General features: G+C 43.6%; 1 pseudogene; it reads left to right on the top strand.

Annotated features, from left to right (window-relative positions):
• Positions 1 to 705: 705 nt before the first annotated feature.
• LOC117312752 (mediator of RNA polymerase II transcription subunit 25 pseudogene) lies at positions 706 to 2,643 on the top strand (annotated as a pseudogene).
• Positions 2,644 to 20,343: the final 17,700 nt, after the last annotated feature.

Below are 20,343 nucleotides of genomic sequence, written 5' to 3'. Positions count from 1 at the left end.
ACAGCAAAAGTCATTTTTAAAAAGAGTGAAGGTGGAGAAAACGATCTGATTTCATGATTTACTATAAAGCTACAATAATTAAGACAACGTGGTTTTGGTAAAAGAATCCACGTAAAGATGACTGGAACAGGAAAGTGACTCCAGAAGTAGAAACACTTATCTACAGTAAGTTTATTTTCCACAAACATGCCAAGGTAATTCAACAGAGAAGGGAAAGTCTTTTCTACAAATAGTGATGGATGACAGGATATCTGAATTTTTAAAAACTGAACATTAATCCTTACCTTACACATCACAAAAATTAGAAGTGTATCATAAATCTAAATGAAAAAACAAAAAATTGCAAAGCTTTTAGGAAAGAACCTAAGTCGACAATCTTTAAAACCTTGAGGTAGGCAATGTTGTTTTAGGACACAAAAAACATAAACCATAAAAAAATGTTTTTCTGGGCTTCCCTGGTGGCACAGTGGCTGAGAGTCCGCCTGCCGATGCAGGGGACACGGGTTCGTGCCCCGGTCCGGGAAGATCCCACATGCCGCGGAGCGGCTGGGCCCGTGAGCCATGGCCGCTGAGCCTGCGCGTCTGGAGCCTGTGCTCTGCAACAGGAGAGGCCACAACAGTGAGAGGCCCGCGTACCGCAAAAAAAACAACAACAATGTATTTCATTGGGCTAATAATGTTAAACTATGAATTTCAAACTGGCTTGGCGGCTGGGCCGGGGGCCTCGTAGCTGACGTGGTGTTTGCGATTGAGGGCACAGCCAACCTCCGCAAGCACTACCTGCTCCTGGCCATCAAGTATTTTAATGGTGGTCCTGCTGCCGAGACGGACTTCGGGGGAGACTATGCGGGGACCCAGTACAGCCTCGTGGTGTTCAACAGAGTGGACTGCGCTCCTGAGTCCTAAGTACAATATCACGCTCCCACCAGCAGCGCCTATGGGTTTGTCATCTGGCTCGATGGCATGAAGTTCATGGCGGGGTGGGGGTGGGCGGGGCCAGAGCTGCAGCCTCATCGCTGAAGGCGTCAGCAGGGCTCTGCAGCTGTTCGATGACTTCAAGAAGATGACCGAGCAGACTGGCCAGACACACCGACTCTGCCTCCTTACTGTAACTCGCCCCCCTACCTGCTGCCTGCTGTCGAGGGCAACACATACTCCAGGTGCACGACGGAGACCCTCGTGCAGAAGGCTGGGGAGTGAGGAATCTACTTCTCCATCGTGCTGCCCTGGAAGCTGCCTGCCCTGCAGCTTCTGTTCGAGAAGGCGGCTCCTCCCACCAGGCTGGAGCCACTGCAGCCACCAACAGACGTGAGCCAGGACCCGAGGCACATGGTGCTGGTGCGGGGGCTTGTGCTGCCCGTCGGGGGTGGCTCGAACCCAGGCCCCCTCCAGCCAAAGCCGCCCGTGCCCCTGCCTCTAGATCCTCCCTCGGGCGCCCCGCTCTTGGCAGCCCCCCAGCAGCCTCTGCCCTCTGTCCCCCCGCAGTACCAGGTCCTCTGAGTGCAGCTCAGGTGGCTGCCCAGAGCGCCGTGGAGGCCGCCAAGAACCCGAAGGCTGGGCTGGGCCCTCGTGGCGCCCATCAACCCTCTTCAGCAAGCCTCTCTAGGAGTGGGTCCCCCCCTACAGCCAGGCCCGGGCCTCCCCCCTTCCCAGCCCAGCCTGGTCTCCACTGTGGCACCTGGCCCGGTCCTGGCCCCCCAACTGGGCAGCCCGGGGCACTGTTCAGGGCGGGCACGGTTCTCCGGCCCAGCTCGGGACCCTGGCCCTCGGCGGGCAGCAGTCAGTCTCCAACATACTCCTGGCCTGGAGCAGGGTCCCCGAGTGGCAGGAGAAGCCCAAACCTGCCTCTGTGACGCCAACACCAAGCTGAGTCGGTCACTGCCTTCTCAGGTCTACCTGAGTCATGGCGAGAAGCTGAAAAGAGGACAGCGCTGATCATGAAGCCCATCCCCCAGCAGCTGCTGAGCACCCTGCGCCCTTTGTGGGACTCAGGGATGGTCCATTTCCACTTCACCAACAAGGACCTGGTCTCCCTCCGAGGTCTCTACCACATCCTGGGCAACGGCTTCGCTGGCTGTGTGCGCTTCCCCACGCGGCCCCCTGCAAGGTGCGTGTGCTCATGCTGCCGTACTCATTCAGGAAGGTCTTCACGGGCCTCATCCCCTAAGACCAGAGACACTTTGTCAGCGGCATCCGGGAGGTCATCACCAACCACAAGCAACTCCAGCAGCAGAAGCTAGAGCAGCAGCTCTGGCCGCCGCAGCCCCAGCCTCAGGGGACTGCCCAGGCGCCCCACAAGGCCCTCCTGGAGCAGCCCCCCGCTCACCCCTTCCTGGACCCACCCATCGGCCCCAGAACCCCGGGACCGACCCCCAACTGCGGAGCCTCCTCTTCAACCCGCCACCGCCCTAGACTGGGGTCCCCCCGCCTCAGGCCTCTCTCCACCACCTCCGGCCACCAGGGGCCCCTGCACTGCTGTCCCCACCGCACCAGCCGCCCGTCCAGTCCTGGCCTGCGCAGCCTCCCCCCAGGGCTCCACTGCCAGGTCAGAGGCTGCTCAGCAGGGTTCCCTGGGGCCCAGTCCCCCAGCCAGGCCTGCAGCCCAGCGTCATGGAGGATGATATCCTCATGGACCTCATCTGAACCCCGAACACTCAAGAAAGTTCCTTTTAACACACACACACACACACACACACACACACACACACACACACACACACAGGCTGGGTTAAGAAATAAAATAATTATGAATTTTTAAAATAGTATTATAACTATCAATAATTACTAATGTTTTGAAAAGTTTTTAAATCATGACATTTTCTCAAACTGAAATTAAAATATCACACGCTGTAACAGGGTCCTACTGCCCATGACTGGTACGCCGAAGATGTCACATGACCTTCACCACACCTGTGTTCTCAACATCCATACTGCAATGCACTCTGTTGAGTGAGACCGTCATGCACTTGCAGGTGACAGCAAGGTCAAATTTCTATGAAAGTTTCTAAATGCTTACACAGTTTCAGAACCTACCTCATCATGGACCACAGTGTGCAGACCACACATGGAGTGGCAACTGTATTTCTGGGACTTTGTTGAAATGGCTCAGCCTGTATCCCAATACTACCGTTTTTGAATATATTTCCTCATCTGATTTGAAATGTCATCATTTCATAAACCAAGTTCTCCTATATAGTTGGTCTTTTTCTAGGTCTCATATTTTATTCCATTAGTCTTCACTAGTGTCACAGAGTTTTAATTACTGGAATATTTCCTTCTGAAAAGTTTCATAATCTTCTTCTTTTAGGGCTATTCATTTCTTATTTAATTCATACTATTCCTGGATATTTGAGAAGGTGCTAACAAATACTGAAAGCGTGAATGACTATGTCATCAAGGTCCAGCTCAAGCCTGAACTGAGACAATCATAGAATTCGGATTGGAGGATGCAGGGTCCCTGGCAGAAGTGGGTCATGTTAGAGTCCAAGGAGTCTCTTAGGATACACTCATCATAGGGAAAAAAGAGAGGTGTGTAAGTTTGGGTCTGTGATGAAACCTTATCATCAAAGGGAAGGAGTACATTAAAATGTCTAAGTCCTAAAGAAAGAGAATGTAGTGAGTAAAAATGAAAACATCTGTTTATGTATATTAGATCTCTGGGAGAAGCAGATTCTCAACTGTATATATGTAAATAAGAAAGCAAGAGCCAGGGGAATTAAGCTCCCACATCCCGCAAGTTGCTTGGTGTGGCCAAAAAGAAAAGCAAGAGCCAGGACATTTTTGAAATTAAAAAGAAAAAATGAACATTGAATTGTCCTACTAAATATTGCAACGTATTATTGAAATCACAAAAATTAAAATAGTTTGCTATTGAGACATGAATGAATAAACACAACAGAATGGGAAGTCCAGACATTAACCAAAATATATATGGGAATTCAGTATGTGATAAAGGTAAATCTCATATCAGTAAATGGTATTCAGACAACTAAGAAGAGATTTGGAAAGGGAAAAGTTGTACAAAAAGCTCACACTGTACACCAGACTAAATTCCCAATGGATCAAATATTTACAAGAAAAAAATAAAAATATAAAAGAAAACATGGGTAAATTCTATTAAAACTTTAGAGCAGGGAAGATGTTTTTCCTAAGGAAAACTCAAAATTCAGAAGCCATAAAAGAAAAGATTGATAAATTGACTACATAAATATTTTTAACTCTTCAATTAAAAATATAAAAATCGGGACTTCCCTGGTGGCGCAGTGGTTGAGAGTCTGCCTGCCGATGCAGGGGACACGGGTTCGTGCCCCGGTCCGGGAAGATCCCATATGCCGCGGAGCAAGTAAGCCTGTGAGCCACAACTACTTAAGGCCGAGCACCTAGAGCCCGTGCTCCACAACAAGAGAAGCCACTGCAGTGAGAAGCCCACACACCGCGCAGCAGCGAAGACCCAATGCAACCAAAAATAAATAAATTTTTTAAATAAATAAAGTCAAAGTCAGTTAATGTATAACTAAATTGGAGGGGTGAGGGAGTGTCGAGAGGCAAGAGAAGGGAGGTGAGAGTGTTGAATTCAGGGAGTCAATAGACATTTTTAAAGTTGATAAATCAAAAAATAGAAATATATAAGCATGTTATTTAGAGTTCGGTAGCAAACAAGCAGATGAAATAATAATAGGAACAGTTAAAATTATCTGGGGGGGTATTTTACTTTTTATTTTTACTATTTATTTATTTTTTTTCTTATGTGTCTTAGGTAGAACAATGATCCTCAAAATGTTCATTTCCTAATCCTTGGAAGCTGTGAGTGGTGACCTTAACGGCAAAAGTGACTTTGCAGATATGATTAAGTTAAGGCTCTTGAGATGGGGCGATTATCCTCCTTAATCAGGATGAGCACAATGTAATCACAAGGGTCCTTATAAGAGGGAGGCAGAGGGTAAGAGGCAGAGAGGAGATATGACGATGGAAGCACAGGTTGAAGTGATACACTTTGAAGATGGGGGAAGGGGCCAGGAGCCAATGAATGCAGGTGGCTTCTAGAAGCTGGGAAATGCAGGGGAAAGGATTCTCCCCTACAGCTCCAGAAGGAACACAGTTATCCCAATACATTGATTTAACCCTTAAGACTCATTTTCAACTTCTGACCTGCAGAACTGGAAGATAATAGAGATGTGTTGTCTTAAGCCACTAAAATTTGCGGTAATTTGTTGCAGCATCGACAGGAAATGAATACACGATGCATGTATTACTTGTACGGTAAGTCTCCTACATACGAACCTTCAAGTTGCGAACTTGCATTCACATGTCCAATCACGTAAGTTAGTTTACGTGTTTGGTGTACATTGTCACGTGTGTGCATCTTCTACGACTGGTTGTGCTTTTGTGTACTTTCCTGTACAGTACTGTATAGGGTTCAGTAGTACAGTATCTTTATTTCAAGCTAGATCTGCAAGAGGACGACTTCACTGAACTCCTTGCTGTGTAACATGAGGAGCTTACTAATGAAGACCTGATGGAATTGGAGGCCCAGAGAAAGGACAAAGAGAGACAAGAGGAAGAAGAAGTAACCGAGGAACTGAAGCAATTCCCAACACAGGAAATGGCAAGGGGATTTTCTTTATTTGAGGAGGCACTGCTGGTTTTTAAGGCACAGGACTTAGAATGTGTACCGCAAACAGAACGGTACACGAAGGTAGCAGCAGCCGTGCAGAATGCAATCCAGTGCTACCATGTCATCTATGATGAGAAGAAAAGAGCTACTACCCAGACATCACTAGATCGTTTTTTCAAGAGGGTAGATAGAATTGAATCCAGCAAGGAACCAGAACCTACGCCATCCACGTCAGACGTGAGTGGCATTGCAGGCTGCCCTCCCTCTCCTATCACTGACCATCCTTCAGCTCCACCATCTCCCACCTCCTCTCCCTCCTCCAGTCAGTAACTCTTCTTGCCTGTTCACTCCACGCCAGCCCCTGGATGCCAGCTGTTGTACTGCACTACTGTACTTTCCAAGGTGCTGCACTGTAAGATTAAATATGTTTCTTTATTTTTTCTGTGTGTTTTTTTATGTATCATTTGTGTGAAGAGTATTATAAAGGTATTACAGTACGGTACTATATAGCTGATTGTGTTAGTTGGGTACCTAGGCTAACTTTGTTGGACTTACAAACAAACTGGACTTACGAACGTGCTCTCGGAACAGAACTCGTTTGTATGTAGGGGACTTACTGTACTACTTTTAAAAATTAGAAGAAATGGCAACAATCACATAGGCTGTCAGTGGAGAAAATGTGACAAATGGAATCAAGTCCCACCCTTTTTCCTTGGGGAAGGTAGGGAAGGCCATGTTCTCATTTTGTATGTATTAGTTTGGGAAGTCTAGCTAGGCCAGGAAAACTGTGGAAGATCCATTTTCATGGAAGCCCAAACACTGGATTATCAGACACTGTTCTGTCCCGAAACACTCAACCTGGAAGAAGCTTTCTACCATCCTACCCATCTGCAGCTGACCCAGAAGGCTAGCACGGAGAACAAGCCTAGGGCCACGCATAAGGACAAAGCTAGGCCCTGTTAGAGGGTGATGGAGGGATGCCCCCACCTGCCCTGCTCATGGCCATTTGTTTGGAAGTCAGTGTGGCCACCGGTCAAAAGGTTAGGTACGAGATCACAGGACAGTGCCTAGGAGAGATGGGACGTAGGCTGTTTCAACCAGGCAGGTAGGAGGCCTCCCTTCTTTTACCAGGGTTCCACTCCACTCTACCTTTCTTCTGAGTGGTCTTCCCCCCACCCCCAATGCCAGGACTTTACCCTTTAGAAGAAGTACCTAACAGGATGACTTCGAAGCACATCACTAACTTACACTGATATGGTGACTTGGAAAGCACCACAACTCTTGGTCTTACAGCTGCTCATTCAGAAAGGCACTCCTCACTGTCAACCCCGTTTTTTTTGCACCATTTTTTTTTTGGCCTTGCCACATGGCTTATGGGATCTTAGTTCCCCGACCAGGGATTGAACCCAGGCCCTTGGCAGGGAAATTGCGGAGTCCTAACTACTGGAGCGCCAGGGAAGTCCCACCAACCCCAACTTTTATCACAACGGTGTGTAAGATTTAAAACTCCCAGAGATGGCCTTGGTCATCCTAGCTCAGGAAATCCTGTTGGTAGAACTCAAGTGAAATAAGATCTTTCTCCCACTGAAGAATAGGAAAAGAAGGTGGTGACAGGGCAGGTGACAAGTCCAACTGGCAACTTTGAAATGTGGTTGGAGTGGGGGCCAGGGACTTAAAGTGTGCATTACAGCTGCATTTTGAAAATTTCTCCATCAAAACACTTAACACCACTTGAAAGGATCTGCATTTCTCCAAGGCCCTTAAGTGTTATGCTTTTCCTGCACCTGCTAAGTCACTCCTGAAACCGATACTCTTGTTTCCAGCTAATGGAATTGTTCTCTTAAAAACTGGAATGAGTAGACTTTGCACTGCTTTAGTTCATGGAGGAAATATTCATTCTTAGGAGTAAAAATAAAAATCCCACTTGGTAAGTAAGTACCGGGACAAGAATAATGTTTAGTCGAAGTGACACGTACAGGAAAGAAAAGTACTCGATCTAGGGACAAGAAGTTCTCCTTTAAGGAATTGTTAATGTATGGTTGATCCAGGGTGTATTACAGCAAGATGAAAGGATGCTGAGAGACCATTATAAATCCATGATTGAGCCCATTCCTCCAGTGAAGAAATTGACATTGAGTAAACCTCAGTGACTGGCCCAAGGCCGATTAGATAGTAAGTGGCAGAGCCAGGAATTGAAAGCAGATGTCCTGACTCCAAGCCCTGGGCTTCCTCCTTTACCAAGCTGCCTACCTCTTAGAAACCTTGTGCGCGCCTGTCGTCTTACTCGTGTCATGTGATTCTTCCTGGAAGTAGTCTATGTCGCTTCTGCTCACGTTCATTAGCCAAAGCAAATCACATATCAACGAGGCAGGGTGGATGGATGGCCCTCTTCCTGGGAGAGCAGTGAATAAAAACGGAAACAATAATACAGTCTGTACCACCGCCTTCCTCAGTCCCTTTACCCCAGCAGCGGTAGCAGCTGTTGATAATCTCTAGTTTAGTTCATTGTCCTTCTTCTGTTGGGCTCTTCCATTCCCTGTGTAACCAGTACCTGGGATTGGCAGCTCTGTTTAAATATTCAAGTGATTTCTGCTTCTTAGTTAAGCCAGCTGTCTCTACCACATTAACACATGAACCCTGTCTATGTTTTCGGATGTGCTAGGCACAGATCACCACGTGTGGTGTGGATTTTTTTTTTTTTTTTTTGCGGTACGCGGGCCTCTCACTGCTGTGGTCTCTCCCGTTGCGGAGCACAGGCTCCGGACGCGCAGGCTCAGCGGCCATTGCTCACGGGCCCAGCCGCTCCGCGGCATGTGGGATCCTCCCGGACTGGGGCACGAACCCGCGTCCGCTGCATCGGCAGGCAGACTCTCAACCACTGCGCCACCAGGAAGGCCCGGTGTGGATTTTTTAAAGTAGTACTATGTGCAAAAATACTAAGTGAGTAATAATTACGATCACGATCAGCCTGAATCAGTTGGGAGCTGGTTCCATTCTGAGTGACAGAAAATCCAAAGCAACAGTGACGTAAACAAGAAAGAACTTTACTTCACTTGTCCATAAACCATGCCTCAAAGGGTCCGATTTGATAACTCCATAATCATCAGGCGACCAGGATCATTGCTTGGCTTCTCCTTCATGCTACCAGATGGATTGAAGCAATGACAAAGTGTTTTGGAACTCGGCAGCTCGAATGGCTGCCTCCTGCAATCCCCTCCCCCAATTGCTTTGAGAAAGGTTAATTGCCTGTATTAACTTTTTTGCTTAAAAAATGTGTAGGTTGATACAATTTCAATTGGCCAGAACTCAGCACCTAACCATAGCTAGCCACAATGGAGGCTGAGAAATATTCATCTTTATTCTAGGCTGCTACGCGTCCAGCTAAAAACTGGAAGTTCTGTTATTAAAGGATTATGGAGAATGGATACCCAGGGAAAAGTAGCAATCTCTGATACACCCACAAACGTTTTCACGAGTTGATAAATCTTGAGTAATTATTTCTGTATTCAAAGTAACTGCAAACCCCGAGGAGGACGCAGGCATTTTTTTTCCATTATGGAGAAAAGAGAATTTACTTTTCAGAACTCTGAAGGGGATCTGATAAAGAAACTTGCTCTCCTCGGAGTTAGAAAGACAAAAGAAGCAGCTAACAGACAACAAGTTGAAACAGAAATTGGCAAGAAATGCTATTATACTGATATTAAAACAAACTTAGTCAATGTTTATATAACACTTTTTTAAAATTGTTAGTCGCGCTCATTAAATCCTCACCAAAAAATTGTAGTTTGTATTACCATCCTCATTTGACAAGAGAGCTGAAATTTAAAGAATTGAAATGATTTACCCAAGTTTAAAAGCAATGGACTAAAATCAGTGTCCTTAAGGTCTAGACTTCAGAATCTATGCTCTTTCTTCCCCTCCAGCATGCCTCCTTTTGTGGAATTTGACAAAGCACATACCTCTCCAGGCTGGAAGTAGATGGTGATGACTCACAAAAATCTCTGAGAGATATACACAAGGACACTAGAGATCTGAGCTACCTAACACAGCTGGATCATTGAAGAAAAGACCTAGCCCTTTGTTACAAGATTGCCCTTCTATAAACCAAAGAGGGTATGATGAAATGTACATTATTTTTTCTAAGTGAGATTTACAGGCAGTGAAGCATGGAAGCGTAGAATTCTCCCACGTGCTCTGTTTCCTGAGACATTTAGCTTCTGACCATCCTTCTGCCTCGGTTTCCATCAACACTCCCTAGACTGCTGGGACACAGAAAGACAAACACTGTGTGATTCCACTCTTAGGACATATGTAGAGTAGTCAAAGCCACAGAAACAGAAAGTAGAAAGGTGGTTACCAAGGGCTGGAGGGAGGAGGGAGGAGGGATTTGTTTTAATGGGTATACAGTTTCAGTTTTGCAAGAAGAGAAAGTTCAAGAGATCTGTTGCACAACAGCCTAAATAAACGTCATGAGACTGAATTGGCCTTTTAAAATGATTAAGATGGTAAATTTCATGTGTGTTTTTTTTTTTTTAACTGAGATACAGTTGATGTACAATGTTATATTAGTTTCAGTTGTACAACATAGTGATTCAAAATTTTTTAGATTATACTCCATTTAAAGTTATTCTAAAATATTGGCTGTATTCTCTGTGCTGCGCAATACATCCTTGTAGCTTATTTCTTTCATACAGAGTAGTTTGTACCTCTTAATCGCTTACCCCCATCTTGCCCCTCCCCCTGCTTTCCTCTCCTTACTGGTAACCACTAGTTTGTCCTCTATATCTGTGGGTCTGTAAATTTTATGTGTTTTTATACACACACACACACACACACACACACACACACACATAAGAAGCAAAATTCTCTAGGTGAAAAGTGGATGCTGGCCCAGGAATCAGTTACACAGCTTTGAGATGCCAATCTAAATTGTAACTAGGTAACTAAGCCTTAGCTTTTGGGTACACCATGCTTGATCAGATTGGAACTGAGCTACTGAGGTTTTCAACTCTTCACGGGTGGATTGAATTAAATGCTGCCAGTGCCAGCAGAGCAGAGGAGGTGGATTGAGGCAGATCCTTGGTTACTCACAGTACATAGCTAGCTCAGTCCTTCTCACACAAAGACAGTGGATAAATCTTCATTCAATCCTTTACAGCTGAATTTTATGAGGAACTGTCTTCCAAAGAGGCTCTAGTAGTACCAGAGACATTGATTTCGAGTTTGAATATTGTTTCAGGTAAAGTGGAAATGGAGCAAAGCAATATTTCTAGTTAATATATTTTTAGATAATGTGATTTTAAATGTGTGAGTTTAAAATGTCATAAATATTAATGAAGTTATTTACAAAACAGAAACAGACTCACAGACATAGAAAACAGACTTATGATTACCTAACGGGAAAGGAGAGGGGAAGGGATAAATTAGATAAACAACAAGGTCCTACTGTACAGCGCACGGCACTATAGTCAGTATCTTGTAATAAACTCTAATGGAAAAGAAAAAATGTAATAAATATTAAAAATAGATATTTTATTATTTTATCTATTTTGAAAAGTTTATATATTGAGAATTATAGGGGAGTTGTTTTTTTTTTTTTAAGGAGAACACTAATAGTATCTGGTTTCAGAGATGTTCTCCTAAGAAGCAACACACACTGTCATGGAGTCCCCAGCACTTGCCTCTAATCAGCCTGGACTCTGCACCACTCCAGCTGTCTGTGCTGCTTGTGGGTATGTGCTGGGACTGGATCTCCAACTTCCACTCTTCCAGCAACTGGCTCCTGGGTACAGTCTTCTGATTTTGCTTCTTTCCTCTCGCTGGATTTGCTACCCTGCCGGTGTCTCCCTCCACTTTTGCCCTCTGCTTACTGGACTCCATCTACTGCTATACTTTTCCATTTGCTTCATCCCTCTCTGCTTTATGTTTTTAAAACTTGGACACAAAATACATTATATTTAGCCACAAACTCTGGAATCTGTTAGAAGATAGTGCTAAGTGTTCTTAGCATCTGCATACAATAACCAAAGAAGGTTTGATAATAATAAGCCGTATATACAGAATAAGGACCAAAAGCCATGCTTGTCCTCCTGATAGAAGTACAATGGTTGTGGAATCCTCAGTCTAAGGGGCTCCTTTCGGGGAAAATCTGGCCCATGTTCCTATAGCTAAACTGTGATACTCTGAAAATGTACAAGTTATTAGTGTCAGACAGCAAATTTGCACAAAGGCATACAAAGGTCTGAAATTTGATAAGCATTTTTTTATGAAAGTGGAAAAGACCCTCTTCTTTGCTCTAATCATGTTTTATAATAATTCCTTTCTCTGTATGAACCCTTTTGAAGTTGGTAAACCAAGGCTGAAGTGATGGAAACATATTCTGAAAGATCTCCCAAAAGGGAGATCCCAATACAAAGCAACATAGGATAAAAAGGCAGAATAACGACCTTAAGGTTAGCTTCTGATCAGATAGTCTAAGTTCTAACTTTGCCTCTGCCACTCACCACGTACCTGACCTTGGATAAGTTCCTTAGTGACTCTCAAGCTCTATTTTGTTCACCTATATAAATGGGGATAAAAATACTACTTACCTGGTAGAGTTACTACAGCAAGTAAATGAGAGGGTCTATGTAAATCTCTTATCACAGTTACTCTTAGAGCTTAGTAAGATTTGGGTAACTGGTAATATTGAAAGCAACATAAAACCCCTGTTCCTGCCATAAGAGAGCAGGTTTTTAAAAAATTCTGAATATTCACAACAGATCAGCTATTGTGTAGCTGCAATTTATACTTAAAACAGCAGGTGGCACTAGTACCATATTTATCTGGGACTACATGTCCCCTGATTTTCTTTTTTTTTTTTTTTAAAGCATTCGTTTTCAGCTTTCTTTTCCAGAAATAGGAGCATTTCCCCCTTGATCTTTTAATTTTTGTTATCCCTCTATGGTTTAGTAGGCTATTCAGTAGCAGAGCAAAGTAAATTATTTCTATTTTTAGGTTTTTTTGGTTTTGTTTTGTGCATTTTTTTTTGGCTGCATTGGGTCTTCATTGCAGTGCACGGGCTTCTCACTGTGGTGGCTTCTCTTGTTGCGGAGCACAGGCTCTACACACAAGGGCTCAGTAGTTGTGGTGCACAGGCTTAGTTGCTCGGCAGCATGTGGGGTCTTCCTGGACCAGGGCTCGAACCTATGTCCCCTGCACTGGCAAGCAGATTCTTAACCACTGCGCCACCAGGGAAGCCCTAGTATTTTTAATCCAGACACAAATTGCCGTGGGCTGATTTCATGAAATTTTTAAAATTTATTTTGAAGTTTTGCCCTCTTTCTAATTCGTTCTCTAAGTTTGACTGTATTGTTTCCTATGGGCATTGAAATAAGAATATTTTACATCTGTGGTCTCCTTTAATCCTAAGAAAAGTTCAAGCCCCCTTTTCCAGAATACCATAGGATATGCATTTATTAGAAGGAATGTTTGAAGAAAAGACTTTGAGCGTACCAATGATTCTGAAATCATTTTTAAATCGCTCATGGGTCATTCAGCAGCAATGATCATTATATTTTCCAATTCAATTTGCATTGCTGTCACAATATCTTGGTGTATGTAATTTCCTATGTTGCTGCCATTGCAACTAACGGCAGGTCATTCTCTAGCCCAGCTAGGAAGCCACAGGTCTGACTTTATTAGGTTGCATCAGGCTTGAACTGTGACATGGCCCCGGGCTCCCTTGAATTACAGAGTTCAGAGACCCTCTAAGAGTTAACTCAGTCCCTCACAGCAAGATGCTCACTCAGAGCCAACCGAAGGCAAACACAGGCTCTGTGCAAAACATATTCGTGCAACCACACCCCAGAGTCTCGTTTGCAACCATAATTCTGTGGTCAGAGCACAAATGGTGGTATTAAGAAAGATCGACCACAAGGGCGGAGCTGTCAGCTCACACCGGGCTGGGAGGTGAGCTCTGAGGGTCCTGCTAATGCCTTTTAGGGGAACAGTGACACCAGCTTTGAGGGAGGAATTCACAGTGACGTCCTGCAGCCCACTGAAAGGCTCATTCCCTCCAAGAGCATACACTAGTGACAAAATAACAGTAATTGGGTTGACCTAGTTAAGCTTCTCTGTAACAAGTGAAAGTCACTTTAAACCTAAATTCTCTTCTGTGTTTAAAGACATAAGTTTAAGGAGAAAACTAAACTTTGTAGAAACTGAAATGTCACGCGTGTTATAGTCAAGTAGTAAATTTCATGAATTGGCCCTATTTTTTTTTTTTTTTTTTTTTTGCCCATGAGGTCCCCTCACATGAACATCAAAACAAGAGAGAACAGTTATGATAAAATTCAGTTATGATAAAATTTGAAAATATTCACTGTTGATTCTGTTAGCCAGTTACGCTGCTAGCAAATAATGACAATTTGGTGTCCTCGGTTCCTGCCTCACATTTCCCTGCGTTGGACAGAGCAATCCTGAATACTGATCTAATGATGGTGTTAGAGGACTTAATTTCTTATTTCTGGTGAGTGGGATTACATAACAATTTGCACTTCAGTGTGATGCAAGCTGCTGGTTTCCAATATATATTCTTCATCAAATTAAGGATGTATATCCTATTCTTAGTTGACTAAGAGTTTGGATCAAGAATGAATGTTAATTTGATCAAATACTTTTGCACATCTATCCGGATGATCATTTGGTTTTTCTCTGAGACCTTTATTTTTTTTAATTCTTACTGGAGTATAGTTGATTGACAATGTTGTGTTAGTTTCAGGTGTACAGCAAAGTGAATTGGTTTTATATGTACATATATCTACTCTTTTTCAGATTCTTTCGGGGACTTCCCTGGTGGTCCCGTGGTAAAGAATCTGCCTTCCAATGCAGGGGATGTGGGTTCAATTCTCTGTCGGGGAACTAAGATCCCACGTGTCGTGGGGCAACTAAGCCCATGCGCCACAACTACTGAGCTCACACGCCTCCAGGAGACAGCCCACGCACCCTGGAGCCCGTGTGCCAAACTAGAGAGAGAAAACCTGCACACCACAGCTAGAGAGAAGCCCACGCAGCACAACGATGAACTTTGCAGGCCTCAAAAAAATAAAAAATAAATAGAAGAAAATAAATAAATAAATAGATTCTTTTCCCATATAGGCCATTACAGAGTATTGAGTAGAGCTCCCTGTGCTATACAGTAGGTCCTTATTAGTTATCTATTTAATATACAGTAGTGTGTATATGTCAATTCCAATCTCCCCATTTATCCCTCCCCACCATGAGACCTTTTGATGAGATAAATTCTGTTGCTCAATCTCCCACTACTGAACCACCCTTCTACTTTTAGAATAAAACTTGTCATTCTGCATTGTTCTTTTCATTGAGCACATAATGAGATTCACTAATATTTTATTTTGCATCTCTATTTATAGCTGTTTTTGTACAAATGTAAGTTTGCATTTATATTTTTTCTTGTACATCTTAACGAGTTTTTCTGCCAGGGTTGTGTTGTTTCATAAAATAAATTAGGAAGCATTACATCTTTTTCTATGGAATAGTTAATCTTACATTCAACTGATCTATTCTTTTAGTATACAGAAGTATATGCCTTTATATTAGAGCTGGGACATTTTTTAGATGTAATATTTGGACCATATTTTCCACGCCTTCTATGCTGTTTGGTCAGCTCAGATTTTCTACTTCTTGGCTCAATTTCGTTCACCTACATTTTCCTAGTGAATTCTGTCTTTCATTGTGACTCTTATAGCTTATTAATTAAGAACTATACAGCATAGTCTCTTATAAATTTGCTTTTCTACAACTGTGGTCCTGTGTCCTTTCGTATTCCTAACTGTGTGTACAGTATTTACATTTTTCTTTTACTCTTGACTAGATTCACTCCAGATCTATTCATTTTATCAGTATACTTCTACTTCAAATGGCTTACAGAACATTAAGTAAAATATATGGCCATTTTAATTTTCCTGTTGTTCACATTCTAGGTAAACAAGACTTCCCTATCTTCAAATAATACACCATTCCGAAGAATTCTAACATTTGTACCCAGACCATGAATTACAACGACAATTTTAAAAATAGGAAGTCAAGTGAGGTCTTTTTTGCAAATTACAGGAGAAATCAAAACACAATTCCGGACTTCCCTGGAGGTGCAGTGGTTAAGAATCCGCCTGCCAATGCAGGGGACACGGGTTTGAGCCCTGGTCTGGGAAGATCCCACACGCCACGGAGCAACTAAGCCCATGTGCCACAACTACTAAGCCTGTGCCTGTCTAGAGCCCGTGAGCCACAACTACTGAGCCTGTGCTCTAGAGCCCGCATGCCACAACTACTGAGCCCACGTGCCACAACTACTGAAGACCGCGTGCCTAGAGCCCGTGCTCTGCAACGAGAGAAGCTACTGCAATGAGAAGCCCGCGCACCGCAACGAAGCGTAGCCCCTGGTCACCAAAACTAGAGAAAGCCCGCGTGCAGCAACGAAGACCCAACGCAGCCAAAAATAAAATAAATAAATTTATTTAAAAAAAACAAAAATAAAATACAATTCCCAGGGCCAAGCTCTCTCTTGGCACTTGAAGTGTGGGCCAAGCCCAAAGTTAATAAGGACAGACTTTAACAGTCAGATCATTTCTAAATGGAGTTTGCCTCCAGAAAAACATAAGTGAGTTTATTTCTCCTCCTAAGAGACTTTTTGCGTCTGTGGTCTGAGTCGTTCTGAGAAACAAACCCTGAGGCATCATTTTATGGAGGGAAGGGCTTGTTTAAATAAGAACAGTATGCCAGGGCTTCCCTGGTGGCGCAGTGGTTGAGAGTCCGCCTGCCGATGCAGGGGACACGGGTTCGTGACCCGGTCCGGGAAGATCCCACATGCCGCGGAGCGGCTGGGCCCGTGAGCCATGGCCACTGAGCCTGCGCGTCCGGAGCCTGTGCTCCGCAACGGGAGAGCCCACAATAGTGAGAGGCCCGCGTACCGCCAAAAAAAACCCAAAACAAAAACAAACAAGAACAGTATGCCACAGTAATATGACTAAGAAACTGTGTAAGTAAGGAACCCCAGGGCGCTGTCCTCCCGATCCAGCTGGGCCAGGTGATTGGTGCAAAGCATTTAAAGATAACTTGTTATTGTGAAAGAAGTGATTTCAGGAATATTGCCCAAATGTGATGCAAAAGAATCCTGAGATGAAGCCATACCCTGTGATTGAAGGCTCTACAAGAAAAACTACTTCCATAATGTTGCCTACAAGTTAACATTAAAGGTTTGTTGTTAAGCTACCATTCATGGGCTTTGCAAGCACGTATTTGCTTGATTCAAAGAATAACTTTCAAAATATCCAAATTTAAAATCTTACCTTCCAAATGAACAATCCCTAAAACCTTGAGTCACTTTCATTGTGGCAGTAACAACTCTATGCTAAATGCAGATTCTCCCAAGAGGATAAAAAGATTTGACATTCTAAAACATGAATTCTGAGGCCAAGGACCAGTAGAAGACAACAGATAGCTGTCCCAATCTCAGTGAGCTCACGAACATAAAAGCAGTTAAAAATATTACCCATGTGTATATCTGCAGGAAATGAAAGCTGGATAGCGAAGAGATATGTGCGTTCCACATATTGATTACGGCATTATACACCATAGCCAAAGTGTGGAAATTACCTAAGTGTCCATCCACAGATGGATAGATAAAGAAAATGTGGTGTATATAGACAATGGAATATTATTCAGCCACGAGAAAGAAGGAAATCCTGCCGTTTCTGACTACATGGATGGGCCTTGAGGGCATCATGCCAAGTGAGATATGTCAGAGAGAGAAGGACAAATACTATATGATCTCACTCATATGTGGAATCGTAAAAAAAACAAAAATGAACTCACAGAAACAGAGAGTAGAACGGTGGTTGCCGGGAGCTGGGGGATGTGGGAAATGGGGAGAAGTTGGTCAAAGGGCACAAGCTTCCAGTTATAAGATGAATAAGTTCTGGAGATCTAATGTACAATATAGTGACTACAGGTAACAGTACTGTATTATATGTGTTATATACCTGAAAGTTGCTGAGAGTAAACCTTCGATGTTTTACCACACACACATACACACACACATGTTAATCCCGTGAAGTGCTGGAGGTGTTAACTCATCTTATTGTGGGAATCATTTCACAATGTATATGTGCATCGAATCATCACACTTTACACCTTATATGTACAATTACATGTCAATTATATCTCAGTAAGCTGAAAAAAAAGATTACCTATCTCGTGCTGGCTCTATAGTTTCAACACTCTCACTTCCCTGACAAGACCCCCTTCGAGTATTTATGGAAAACCCCAGAATGTATCTCAGTCCTTACAACACTCTGGCCAGTTTTCTTTTATTTTCTCCTCTGACCTTTGCCAGGTGGTGTCACCAGTATCTACAAGGCCTTGCAAATCTTTTCACACTTTTTCACATGTCCTTCTAGCACCATGCCTTCAGCCAGGCGGCACTGTCATTTCCAGTAGGACAGCTATGAGAACGCCTCCCTCCACTCTTTCCCCCCCAGCTTAATTGAGATGTAATTAACACATAACATTGTATAAGCTTAAGGTATACAACATGTTGATTCAATACTTATATACTGCGAAATGGTTACCACCACAGCTATAGCTAACACCTTCATCGCATCACATAATTAATTACCATACGCTTTTCTACCTAGTCTAGGTGAAAACATTTAAGATCTACTCTCTTAGCGACTTTCGAGTGTATAATATAGCATTGTTAATGATAGTCATCGTGCCCGTACATGAGATCTTCAGAACTCACCCATTTTCTAGCTGCAAGTTTGTAACCTTTGACGAACATCTCCTCATTCCCCCACCCACCCCCCACTTACCCCCCATCCCACCAGCTCCTGGCAACCACCATTCTACTCTCTGTTTCTATGAGTTCGTAGATCATACAGTATTTATCTTTCTGGCTGACTTAGTTTACTTAGCATGGTGTCCTCAAGGTCCTCAATGTTTTTGCAAATGGCAGGATTTCCTTCTTTCTCATGGATGAATAATATTCCATTGTATGTATATACCACATCTTCTTTATCCATTCATCCCTCGATGGACACTTAGGTCATTTTCACATCTTGGCTACTGTGAATATGCTGCAATGAACCTGCCTCCCTCCCCTCTTAAGAAGTCTGCTTGTTCAATGGGTACCAAAGCAGTTGTTTATGTGCTACTGTCTTACAGAGATTTAGTTATTTTTTTTTAAATTCATAGTTTCCATCATTTAGAATAGAGTTCAGAGGGGCTAGGCCAGTAGACAATTCCCCAAAACAGATACTCAACTGTTCTCAGAAGTGCCCCATCCTCTGATTTCTAAGGCATCCGTTGCTACTTGGAGTTCTTCTCTTCCAATGACTTCTCTTCCAGAAGCTTCTCTCAAATCTTTATGTAACAGACTTCTGGTGGGTAAGTCCCACATCGGTGCCTCCTTCATTCCCCGGTCCTTCTCCTGGAGGCCCCCTCCCCGACACCTCTCCCCCCCATCCCACCCTCCCACCTTCCCATGCACTTCGAAGGGTGGCAGTCATAGTGTAGAGCAGGGGTTGGCAAACTATGGGCCTCAAGCCAAATCCAGCTGACGACCACCTGTTTTCGTACGGTCTGCAAGAATGTTTTTTACGTTTTTAAATAATTGGAAAAAATCAAGAGAGGAATAGTATTTCATAACATATGAAAATTACATGAAATTCAAATGCCAAGCCTACAAATAAAGTTTTACTGACACACAGCCACACTTTTTTTTTTTTTTTGCGGTACGCGGGCTTCTCACTGCTGTGGCCTCTCCCGTTGCGGAGCACAGGCTCCGGACGCGCAGGCTCAGCGGCCATGGCTTACGGGCCCAGCCGCTCCGCGACATGTGGGATCTTCCCGGACCGGGGCACGAACCCGCGTCCCCTGCATCGGCAGGCGGACTCTCAACCACTGCGCCACCAGGAAAGCCCCACATTCATTTTTTTATGTATTGTCTATGGCTGCTTTTCTGCTACAATTGCAGAGTGGAGTGGTCGCAATAGAAACCATAAGGCCGGCAAAGTCTAAAGTACATGTGTGGGTCCTTTACAATAAAAGTTCACTGACCCTTGGTTTAGACCGTGGACCCTGGAGCCAGTCTGCCTGGGGTTTGAATGTAGTTCTGCCACTAACTAACTATGTAGGCAATACCCTAACGTGTGGTGAGCCACAATTTTCACATTTGTAAGGTGGGGATGACAACAGTTCTATTTACCTCATTAGGTTGTGTGGGGATTAAACAAGTTGAACTAGAATAGGACCAGGCACAGGCCATACATGTTAATTACTGTTGTTACACTACAGCTCGTGACCGTGGAAAATCTGGTTGGTACTAAAGAAAAATTCTGGGTCAAACATTTGCTTCTTAACTGACCTCAAAGAAAAGTCTGCTGAATATGAGAGTCACCTAAAGAATAGTGTCCTTCTTACGAAGGGGCTGCAGAGTGAAACTTCTCTCCTGCCCCCAATAAAAGTCAAATGTAGGCATTTAACTTCCCGCTTTTCTATAACACATAGTCCAGGGAATCTCAACAACCAAGTAGTTTTCTTTTGTTTATTTTGTTCTGAAGAAGGTTGAATAAAGTGTTCTTTTTTTTTTCCATTTTCCTCTACAGTCATTTTCCATGTAAATATATAATTTTATGTAGTTACGATCATATTATGGTATATACAGTTGA

The sequence above is a fragment of the Tursiops truncatus genome, chromosome 6, assembly GCF_011762595.2.
Source record: "Tursiops truncatus isolate mTurTru1 chromosome 6, mTurTru1.mat.Y, whole genome shotgun sequence".
NCBI lineage: Eukaryota > Metazoa > Chordata > Mammalia > Artiodactyla > Delphinidae > Tursiops > Tursiops truncatus.
The sequence above is the reverse complement of the archived record's forward strand: the minus strand, read 5'-3'. Positions and strand labels throughout refer to the sequence as shown.